Genomic DNA, 10,434 nt, shown 5'->3' on the forward strand with positions numbered 1-10,434 from the left:
ATTGGCGCTGGGTTCCCCTCATGTGCCAATGGGGAATGGCAGCTGGGGTAATCCTTTTCTATTGAGTTCACATCTAAATCTAACTTTTCAGATTCTTCCAAATACAGTTTGATCCGCCCTTCATGTTGTACTGTCAACTTCCCATTTCGCAGCATTTCATAAGTTTGATAAGGGAGAGATTTTGTGATATGGTACGGACCGACATATTTCGGCTTGAGCTTTGTTCCTTTGCCTCCCGAGTAAAATGATTTGATCCAAACTCGATCCCCCTCCTTAAAGGTTGAAGGTTCATCGCTGATGGTTGTGCGCATCATCCACTGCTGTTGCCGTAGTCGCTGGCCTGCCTCTTGTAGGTTAGTTTGCAGCTGAGTGGCATATTCCGCTTCAGTAAGCATTTCTGATGTTATACCTCCTTGTACCAGTGTTTCAGGCAATGTAGTTTCCCTTCGGAACATCATGTAATTTGCCGTTTCTTTAGTGATGCGATGTGGGGATGCCCGGACTGCCCTCATGATTTGTGGCAGTAACTCGTCCCATTCTCGGTGTTCCGTACCACAGAAGAGCGCTCGTAACAAATTCCCCAACGTACGTTTCAGCCTTTCGACCACAGAATTTCCTTGTGGATGGTATGGGGTGGTTCGAGTTTTTTTGTTTCCCCACAGCTTGCAACATTCGGCAAACACATGCGACTCGAATTGACTTCCTTGATCGCTATGTATGACTTTCGGTACGCTGAAGTAGGAAAACACTCTCTCGTCCAGTGTTTTGGCAACGGTTTCTGCCTTGCCATCTGGAATGGGAATGGCGTCATACCACCTTGTAAAATGATCTGCTAAAACCAATATTTGAGTGTTTCCTCGGGTTGTTTCTGGGAATGGTCCGCACAGGTCGACAGCCACCACCTGCCAAGGTCTTCCTGCATAGAGATGATTTCTCTTTGAGCTGTTTTTATGTGTAATTTGCTTTGCTTGTTGACATTCTTGGCAATGGGCAACAGATCGCCACACATCTCCTGTCATTCCTGGCCAGTACCAAAGTAGTTTCAACTGTTCCAAAGTTTTATTAAAGCCGAAGTGAGCCTGTCGGTGAACAGCTTGAATGGCACTCTTACGCTGCTCATACGGACAAATAGCTAAACGTCTGCGCTGTCCTTTTGTTGGAAGCATGATACACAGTACCCCATTTGAATTCAACTGCAATAGCTTTTGCATATCAGCCAGACGCTTGGTGACCCAGCTGGCTTGTTGTGTTTCTGGTTCGATTCCCTTAACAATCGCATGGTAAACAGGCCCAATGTCTGCATCGGCCTGCTGCTGACTGGCTAAATCAGCTAGTTGGAGCGAGTGGATGTGTTGCTCGACCACATGGGAACTCATGCGGCTGCACTGCTGACAATCTGTGCAGGACTGCCGGCTGAGCCCATCTGCATTATTATGTTTCAAACCTTTCCAGTGATTCAGCTCAAAATCATATTTTGATAAGGCCTTAATCCAACGTGCGAGCTGTCTGACAGGTGTGGGGTTGCGCAGCAGCCAGGTTAAGGAGGCATGATCGGTACGTATCAAGAACTTTTGCCCATACAACTGGGGGCGAAAATGTTTGACAACCTTCACAATGGCTAGCAACTCCTTTCGGGTGACACAGTAGTTCGCCTCCTCAGGCTGGAACATCTTTGAGTAGTACGCAATTACTTGTTCCTTGCCATCTTTTATTTGCGACAAAACCGCACCAGTACCCACTTGACTGGCATCGGTATCTAAGATGAAGGTTTTAGAGTAGTCGGGATATGCCAGTATGGGTGACTGTGTCAAGCGTTCTTTCAATGCATCAAAAGAAGTCTGACAGGCTTCTGTCCAGACAAAGGGTGTGTGCTTCGAGCTTAATTGGCTGAGCGGTCGGGATAACTCTGAATAATTGGCGATAAACTTTCGGTAATACCCGCAGGTCCCTAAGAAAGCTCACACATCTCTCTTGTGTCTGGGGAAAGACCAATCCCTTACACATTGAATTTTGTCATCATCGGTTTCCACCCCTTGATCACTCACTATATGTCCTAGATACTTTACCCTCTGTGCAAAGAGGGTGCACTTGCTTGGCTTAAGCTTTAGTCCTGCTTCTCTCAGACGCGTAAAAACTTCTTCTAAGCGGCTCAAATGAGTCTATGTCTTTTGAGAACACAATGATGTCATCTAGATAGATGAGGAGGGTTGTCCAATGTAACCCCTTTAGGACAGTCTCCATAAGCCGCTCAAAGATAGAAGGAGCTGAAGTCAACCCGAAGGGCAGCACTTCCCACTCCCATAGGCCCGTTCGAGTCACAAAAGCTGACTTTTCTTTAGCTTTTTCATCTAATTCGACTTGCCAGTAGCCACTGGTTAGGTCTAACGTGCTAAAGAGTTTGCTTCCGCCTAGTGCATCCAGACTGTCATCAATGCGGGGTAGAGGGTAAGCATCTTTTATTGTTACGTCGTTTAGTTGGCGATAGTCTATGCAAAATCGCCAGGTGTCATCTTTCTTTTTAACCAGGACTACAGGGGAACTCTAGGCACTATGCCCTTCTCTAATGAGCCCCTGTTCCTTTAGCTCCTGAACTTGTTGTTCGATTTCATCCTCTCGTGCCGGACCATGTTGGTAAGGTCGTAGTTTGATTGGATGTGCATCTTTGATCGTGAGAATCTGATGTCTGGAAACGCTGGTTCGGCCCACGTCAAACTTTCCATCACTAAATACACTTTGATGCTTGATCAACAGAGTTTGTAGTTGTTCCTTTTCGGGGGTGCTTAAATGTTGTCCCCATTTCTCTATGTGCTCTTCTAGATGCTTTGGAAAGTTTTTCTGTATCAAAGAGTGTGGGGTGGCGAGCATGACATCAACTGCTGAGCACTTTCCCAATACTTGACCCGATTTGACGACGATGGGCTTATTAGTTGTATTCATTAGGCGAATCGGAATGTCTTGGCTTTGGGGTGTGTGCAGTGAAGTTGCTACCATTAAGCCTGGTATCTGATTGCATCTTCAACACAAGCAGTCCCTTGCGTCCAAAGCTGATTCAATCTTGCCGTAATAATTTGTTCCGATTTTGGCTGTATAATGTTTTCCCGTTTAGCTTGTACCTTGGCCAAAAGGGGATGTCCATCGGCGGTGCAACACAATATAACTTCCTTGCCACACCGTAATTTCGCATTATGGAAATCTAGGTGACACTGATTAGCTTCCAAGAAATCCAGTCTGAGTAAAACATGGTTATCAAGATCAGCGATCAAAAATTTGTGTTGATACTGACCCTCTCCGAGTTTGAAAGTCAATACTACCGAACCATGCAACTCAATTTTATTTCCATCGGCCAAAATACCCATACCAGCTACCCGGCCCATTGAACTGTGGCAAGTACTTGGTAGTCTGTCATAAATTGCTTTGGGAAGGACTGATTGGGTGCACCCACTATCCAATAGCATCACATATCTTCCCCCACTGATGTGACTACGAACGTAATAGGCATTAGTCAATCGACATATGTTGATATATCGTTGGCCCAATTTGTCAGTTGATCCAGAATGGTTAGGCATTAACCCTCCTGGACAGTCTCGTTTCCCGACTTTTTGGGTTTTTTAAAAAATCGAGAGATGTGTCCAATCCCATTGCAGTTGTAACACCGCACTGTGTTTCGGGACATTTGGACATCTCTACGAGCATCCAGCAACCCAGCCAGAAATTCTTTCTGTGAGGCAGCGAGCCTTTCATGTGTATCAGCCAGCTGTTGACTAAGGCTGGTTTGAAGAGCAGCAAATTGCTGCATCATTTCATTTTGTCTAGTCTGAAATGTTTCACTCTGCTTACTTAGTTGTTGACGCAATTCACTGGCTTCATCGAGCTCTAAACGGCGTATACCCACATCTGTATCCGCTAGAGTATAATATTTGTGTATGATATCCACCGCTTCAGCCAAGGTGCTGGGTGGGTTCAATCGCAATGTCCAAGTTAACTGGGGAGAGGAAGCAACTGCACACACTACTTCCTGTCTAGCTTGCTGGTCCTGCTGCCCAGGAGTCAGATCGGGGTACGCCTTCTGTACTAGTTTCAATACTTTTTTTCCAAATGGGTGTATTTTATCTTTAGTTCGTAGTTTGAGGGTTTTCAATAATGCACTGGCTGTTTCAGCTGTTATGTCATATTGAGAGCGAAGTTTTCTGTAGACATCCGCGCAGGAATCTCCTTGAACCCCACAACTGGCAGCTCCTCAGAGTGAAGTTTGAAAGCGAAGCTTTTTTTCTTCCTCTGGCCACCCATTGTGTTTGGCAATTGCTTCGTAACTCTCTATGAACTGATCCACTTCTCCTGTACCATCAAACACTGGTGCAGGAATGGGCTGATGAGTTACAGTCTTGTTAATCTTTACTACTTGCACTATCCCTTTCGGGTCAGTGCCACTGTCCTCTGAGTCAGAATTGACAAGCAGTTGTGCCTTTGTCAATCTTTTCTTCCACTTAGTCATATTTGTACTGAGTGGCGTTTCGATCTCTTGTGCTTGAAGGCCTTTTTGGCGCCTAGTGTTAGGTTTGCCCATAAGGGTTCGTCAAGATTGCTCTATGAAAAATCCCACCGCTGCCACCACTGAAGTAAATCAGGGCAACCCCCGAACCAGGCCTAGCAGGAGCTGAGGCTTGAATATGGTAGCTTAGGCCCCGTCACTTTACTATATTACCGGCACTACTAGCGTAAAAGCTGTCAATACCGACTCGCTATCACACAGCCGAGAGTAGACTGTGGATATTACAACGCCATCCCTAACAAGAGCCGGTCAATCTGACTCTATATATTACAGCTGATAGCACACTGTTTATATATCAGCGCAATTCCAACAAGAGCCGATAATACAGACTCTATATAGTACAGCCGATAGCAGACTGTATATATACCAGCGTAACTCCAACAAGAGCCAATAATACAGGCTCTATATACTATAGCCGATAACAGACTATGTATATACCAGCGCACATCCAGAAAAGAGCTGATAATACAGACTCTATACACTATAGCCGATAGCAGACTATGTATATATACCAGCGCAACTCCAACAAGAGCCGATAATACAGACTCTATATACTATAGCCGATAACAGACTATGTATATATACCAGCGCACATCCAGAAAAGAGCCGATAATACAGACTCTATATACTATAGCCGATAACAGACTATGTATATACCAGCGCACATCAAGAAAAGAGCCGATAATACAGACTCTATATACTATAGCCGATAACAGACTATGTATATGCCAGCGCACATCCAGAAAAGAGCCGAAAACACAGACTCAATATACTATAGCCGATAGCAGACTATGTATATACCAGCGCCACTATTAAGCTAAACTGTCTAAGATACAAAAGAAGATGTGTTGTACTTGAATAATTTTATTATAACGATGTAGTATGCCACATCAAGCTAGTCAAATCTACACTGCTCTTCAAATGCACAAGCAACTGCTTATATAAGCTAGCAGATCCAAACACAGCATATCATTGGTGGATACAGACAGTTGAAATTTCTAGGTCAAAAAGGCAGCAAATTTTTACAAGAACAAATGCTGTTTACAAGTAAATATAAGACATAAAAATTTGGCAACATTTTTGTGATGACTTAGTTAATATAGAAAAAGAGTTAGTAATACAACAAACGATCAACAAATTTTCTTTCTTTACTTTTAGGCAATTTCCAGCTTGAGAGTCAAGGAAAGCGGTTGCCTTATAATTCATCTAGCGGGCATAGTCTAGCCCGTTCTCATCCTAGCGAGCGCCTTGGGTGCTTGGTAACCATTGGCTTACGCCACAATCTAAATTATTCGATTATATATATAAGCCCAGGTTAATCACTGTTAGGCACCATCCAACATGGCACTCAATTGCAAGCAATGCAACTTCTTTACTAACAAGCCACGCGCACTCCTCTGGTCCTTTTCAGGGCCACCATTATCTGATAACGAGTTGTTCTTTCGCTTTAGTGGCGGAAAGTCTTTTTCGTAATTTTCATGCCAATTTACTACACTACAAACAGTCAAATACGTCCGTAGCAAACCAATTAAAGTCATCGTAGCAATTCGCAGTGTTTGTCTTATGCAAATGCCACACCGAATGCTTTATGAGAATTGCTAGTGAGTCGAAAGAACAAAGAGCTTCTCAAGTTGCAAAAAATCTTAAACCTCTGTAGAAATTAAGGTGAGATGGTAGGAAACTCATTTACTTAATACTTCAATAAATAATCAAACGATTCACCAATCAAAGATTAGGTGCATTGCTTCATTAAAAGAATATATATGATAATTTAGGAGTATATGATAATTTTGTATTTTTGACTTATTGTCTGTAATGGATGTCATTCTTTACTTTGTAGTCAGCCGACAGGGACTCAATATGACAGACATTTCTTGCCATCATCTTAGCCACTGGTCTGCCAGCCAGGCACCCTCTTCATACTTTTACAATGGGATTTGTACAACCACTGATTGACATGCTATACTGTATAGCTCATTAATTACACTGGTTGTGACGCAGACTAACTAAATAATCTGATGTTTAATCTTTTAAGTGAAATTATTATATTGCTGGGCAACACGTGACAAGCATAAAGTATTTATTATGCTTTTTTCAGTACTTTTTGTCAGTACATGTTATTTCTTTTTATTTAACTGGCGGTTATATGCAAAATTTCTTGCTTCGTTTTAGATTTATTGTACTGGTAACGTGTTAAAACAATAATGGTGCAGTATGTTTGATGACAACTAACTTTCTGGATGATTATTGAATATCATAGCACTTTGTATGTGTATCTTGGTATATTGTATGATGATTATATTATATAGCATGTTTACCAAGGTAAACAGTCATGAAACATCGAAAATTTGCAATCGATTCTAAAAAGCATATTGCAAAGTATTTACTAAAACTATTGCATATAATCTTGAAGCTCATCATCACTGTCTGTGTGATTACCATCCTCAATCTCGTCGTTCATTTCATTGCTGCAGTCTACACAATCACACAGACTTGTGCAAACTAAAGATGCAGTTTTGCAAGAGCATCGGCTTTCGCATCTACTTTTTTTGCATGAGCAACTAGTCCATTGGACCAACTGCCTGGGAATAGCTCTGTGTCCATCAGGAAACCAATGCACTGAAATGCCATCATCTTTTTTACTCCGATATGTGGGATCAGGTGGCATGATTAATGGTTGAATTGCCTCCTACCATATTGATGCTTGATAGTTGACCCTCATCAAATGCTGACGGAGAGAAGCCTCTGTTGCTGGAAGCGTTTTTCTCATAAGACACTCTTGATGAGAACAACCTGTATCTCGCATCAGCTATATTTGTGGAATCAGGTTGGCCATAAAGATGCAGTGTTGAGCGTGTCTGTGCGTTGAACAACTCTTCATCCAAGTCCCAAGATTTGCCTAGACCAGGGAATGGCGACCTATATGTTTCATTTGTAAGGAGGAGCTTGAAATGAGTGATCTTGCCTTTGCAAAGGTGTGTGATGGCTCAAAGGAGTCATCAAGTGAAAATGTGTTGTCGGCATCATCATTCTGTTTGTTAAAGCATGCAAGCTGCAAGTTACTTTCATCAACAAGATCTGTTATCTCAGCATCAACAGCACAAACCAAATCGCTGACGTTTGGGATTGATGACGGTAAAAATTTGATAGTATCCTTGAAGTATTTCTGAAGGCAATGCCTCACCATCTGACGCCTAATAAAAACCAAGTCATTATAAAGTATGCTTTGTTTTTTAAATTATCTGCAAAGGTAGCAAATGAGAAGTCTAAAGAGTTTTTAATCTTATAGTAAAACATACGTGTACTTGCTGTCAGGATCACAAAATGAGTTCAATCACTGTACAAGGTCACTGAGTCTATAGGCATCGTGTTGCTCCAGAACCTCCTTAGTCAAAATTTCATGGAAAAACTTCTCCCAAGCATAAGTTTCAGGACCATGTCTAAAACACATCCATCAATGAACTGTTCAAAAAATTTGGAGCATACTTCAGAACAATACATCTAGTGCATTCATCATATGAATATGCTGCACCAATCAAACCTTCACAAATATATGGTAATAGTGTAATAGAGAAAACACATAGAAAAACTATTTGTGACTTAGTAAATCTCTGTGATTGAAGGCTCAAGAGCAAACCACCAGCTGTTAGTAAATAGCAGTTAAGAGTAAACACAAATTGATGGTTAAGCAATTAGGTTAGCGATGTGATATTCTAACCATTGTATCTTCATGCAGCTACAGCTATTCACTACATTTGCAACTTACCCATGAACAGTGATCACAGTGATCTGAATAAAACATGAGCAAAGTAAGCAATGCATTCTATTCTTTGATTGAGGACAAGATCACTGTACTTGCCATACTAAAAAATTTTTTGGAACATTCAATTGGGCTCTATGCAGTTCATCGAATATTGTGAGCTAAACTTACTGATTTTCACTTGTGTTGGAAACTGTTTACGCATACACTATGCGACAATATTCCCTTCTGCTGGAACGATGGTAGCGGACCACTAGCTATACAACTCCCTTGCAGTAGCGTTAGCATGGCTGCATCATTTCTTAGCTTGGCCGCTTCTAGCAACCTACCTGTAGAGATTACATTCCGAAAAGATGCACTTGAACTTTCATATTTGCAATAACCAGTCAAAACAAAAGACAACAAATCATACTATCATGCATAAGAGAACTTTTGAGGCCAAGCAAATTATTAAGCGATGCTCCTGTACAAAGTGATCTATGACACAGGCTCTGATAACTGTTTCAACTTACCTGCATCATCTTTCCGATCAGTCATACATAGAATGTCATAACTCGTTTGTGTGTGACAGTATCTTCTACTAGCTTTGCTTCTGATTTGCATACAACACACATTTTGGGAAGAACAGCCGTGCGTTGTGGGATCAGGCTGGAAGACCGAAGGAACTTGGTAGGTGTTGAGCCTGCGAGCGGAGGTATGCCAGACTCAACAGACATCTGTAGTTGCAAAAATATAGACCATATGGCAATGATATTTAATGAAAAAGAAACAGTAGCATGTTGTGGCTACTTAGATGTAAGATGATCAGTCAGGTGTTTGACAATCACTTATTGTAATCTAATATTCAGAGTTATCACTCATTGTTACAGGTGACACCAACAGATGATAGTCTAACAATGAGCTGCATTGTTTTGAAAAATAAATGATTAAGAAAATGCAGAATGCTTCAATAGAAGAATACATCTACTCCTTGATTGATAATCATTTGATTATTTATTGAAGAACAAAGTAAAATTAGTTTGCTATTTTTGCACCTTAATTTCCTCAGGAGGTTTGAGATTCTTAGCAACTTTAAAAGCTCTCTGATACTTTGATTCGCTGGCAAACCTCATTCAACATCCAGCGTGGTATTTGCATGAGTTAAGCTGTGTGAGCTGTTGGGATGACTTTAGTCTTTTTGCTACGGATCGCTCAGGCTCTTTGTAGATGGTGCTCCACAGCTCGCAAAAACGCTCGATTATTGTTTTTTTTTGTTATTACTAAGACTTATTAGCTCACTCGAATGTGGTATTTGATTATAGTGAATTACGCAATCCATGATAGCTATCTTTGGAAATTAGTATAAATAGGAAATAAGTTTTCGACTGCTACTACCAACGCTGACAAGCCCGGAAACAGACTACAAACCTAATTGCTATCGGCGTCATTTAATACCCCCGTACTACAACATGACGTAAATGTAGGTCTACGGCTCTGATTAGCTGATTCGACTGATTGCACACAGCGTAAGAAAAATTTCATTTTTGTATTACTACTCGCCATTAAATGGCCAATTACTTCTAGCTTATTAACTAAAATAGCGGTAGGAGACTGGGTTAATAATGACTAGATTAGAAATATTCTGAAAGTATTAAGCATCTTTACTCCACTTGGTCAAACATGGTCAAAAACAAAAAAACTTTAGTCATTATTTTTCTTGACTCCCAAAAAGCTTTTGACATGGTTAATCATAATATACTTATTTCAAAATTAGCAAACATAGGAATAGCTGGTAAATTTCTTGACACCATCAGGTCATATTTGAGTGGACGGCTCCAATGCGTGAAAATAAAAAATATCTGCTCAGATGCTCTTTCTATAGCTACTGGCGTTCCACAAGGTTCAAATCTTGCACCCACACTGTTTCAAATTTTTATAAATGATCTACTTAAATTACCACTCCACAGCACACCTCATGCTTATGCTGACGATACCTCATTCTCTATATCCGAAACTGACCCTTCATGCCTGCAATCTAAAATAAATTCAGACCTAAGACTTATCCAACAATGGTGTGTGGCAAATCAGATGCCTCTTAACATTTCAAAATCTCACTATATCTTAGTAAATGCATCATTGAATTTCC

This window comes from Watersipora subatra, chromosome 10 (assembly GCF_963576615.1).
Source record: "Watersipora subatra chromosome 10, tzWatSuba1.1, whole genome shotgun sequence".
NCBI classification, from domain to species: Eukaryota; Metazoa; Bryozoa; class Gymnolaemata; order Cheilostomatida; family Watersiporidae; genus Watersipora; species Watersipora subatra.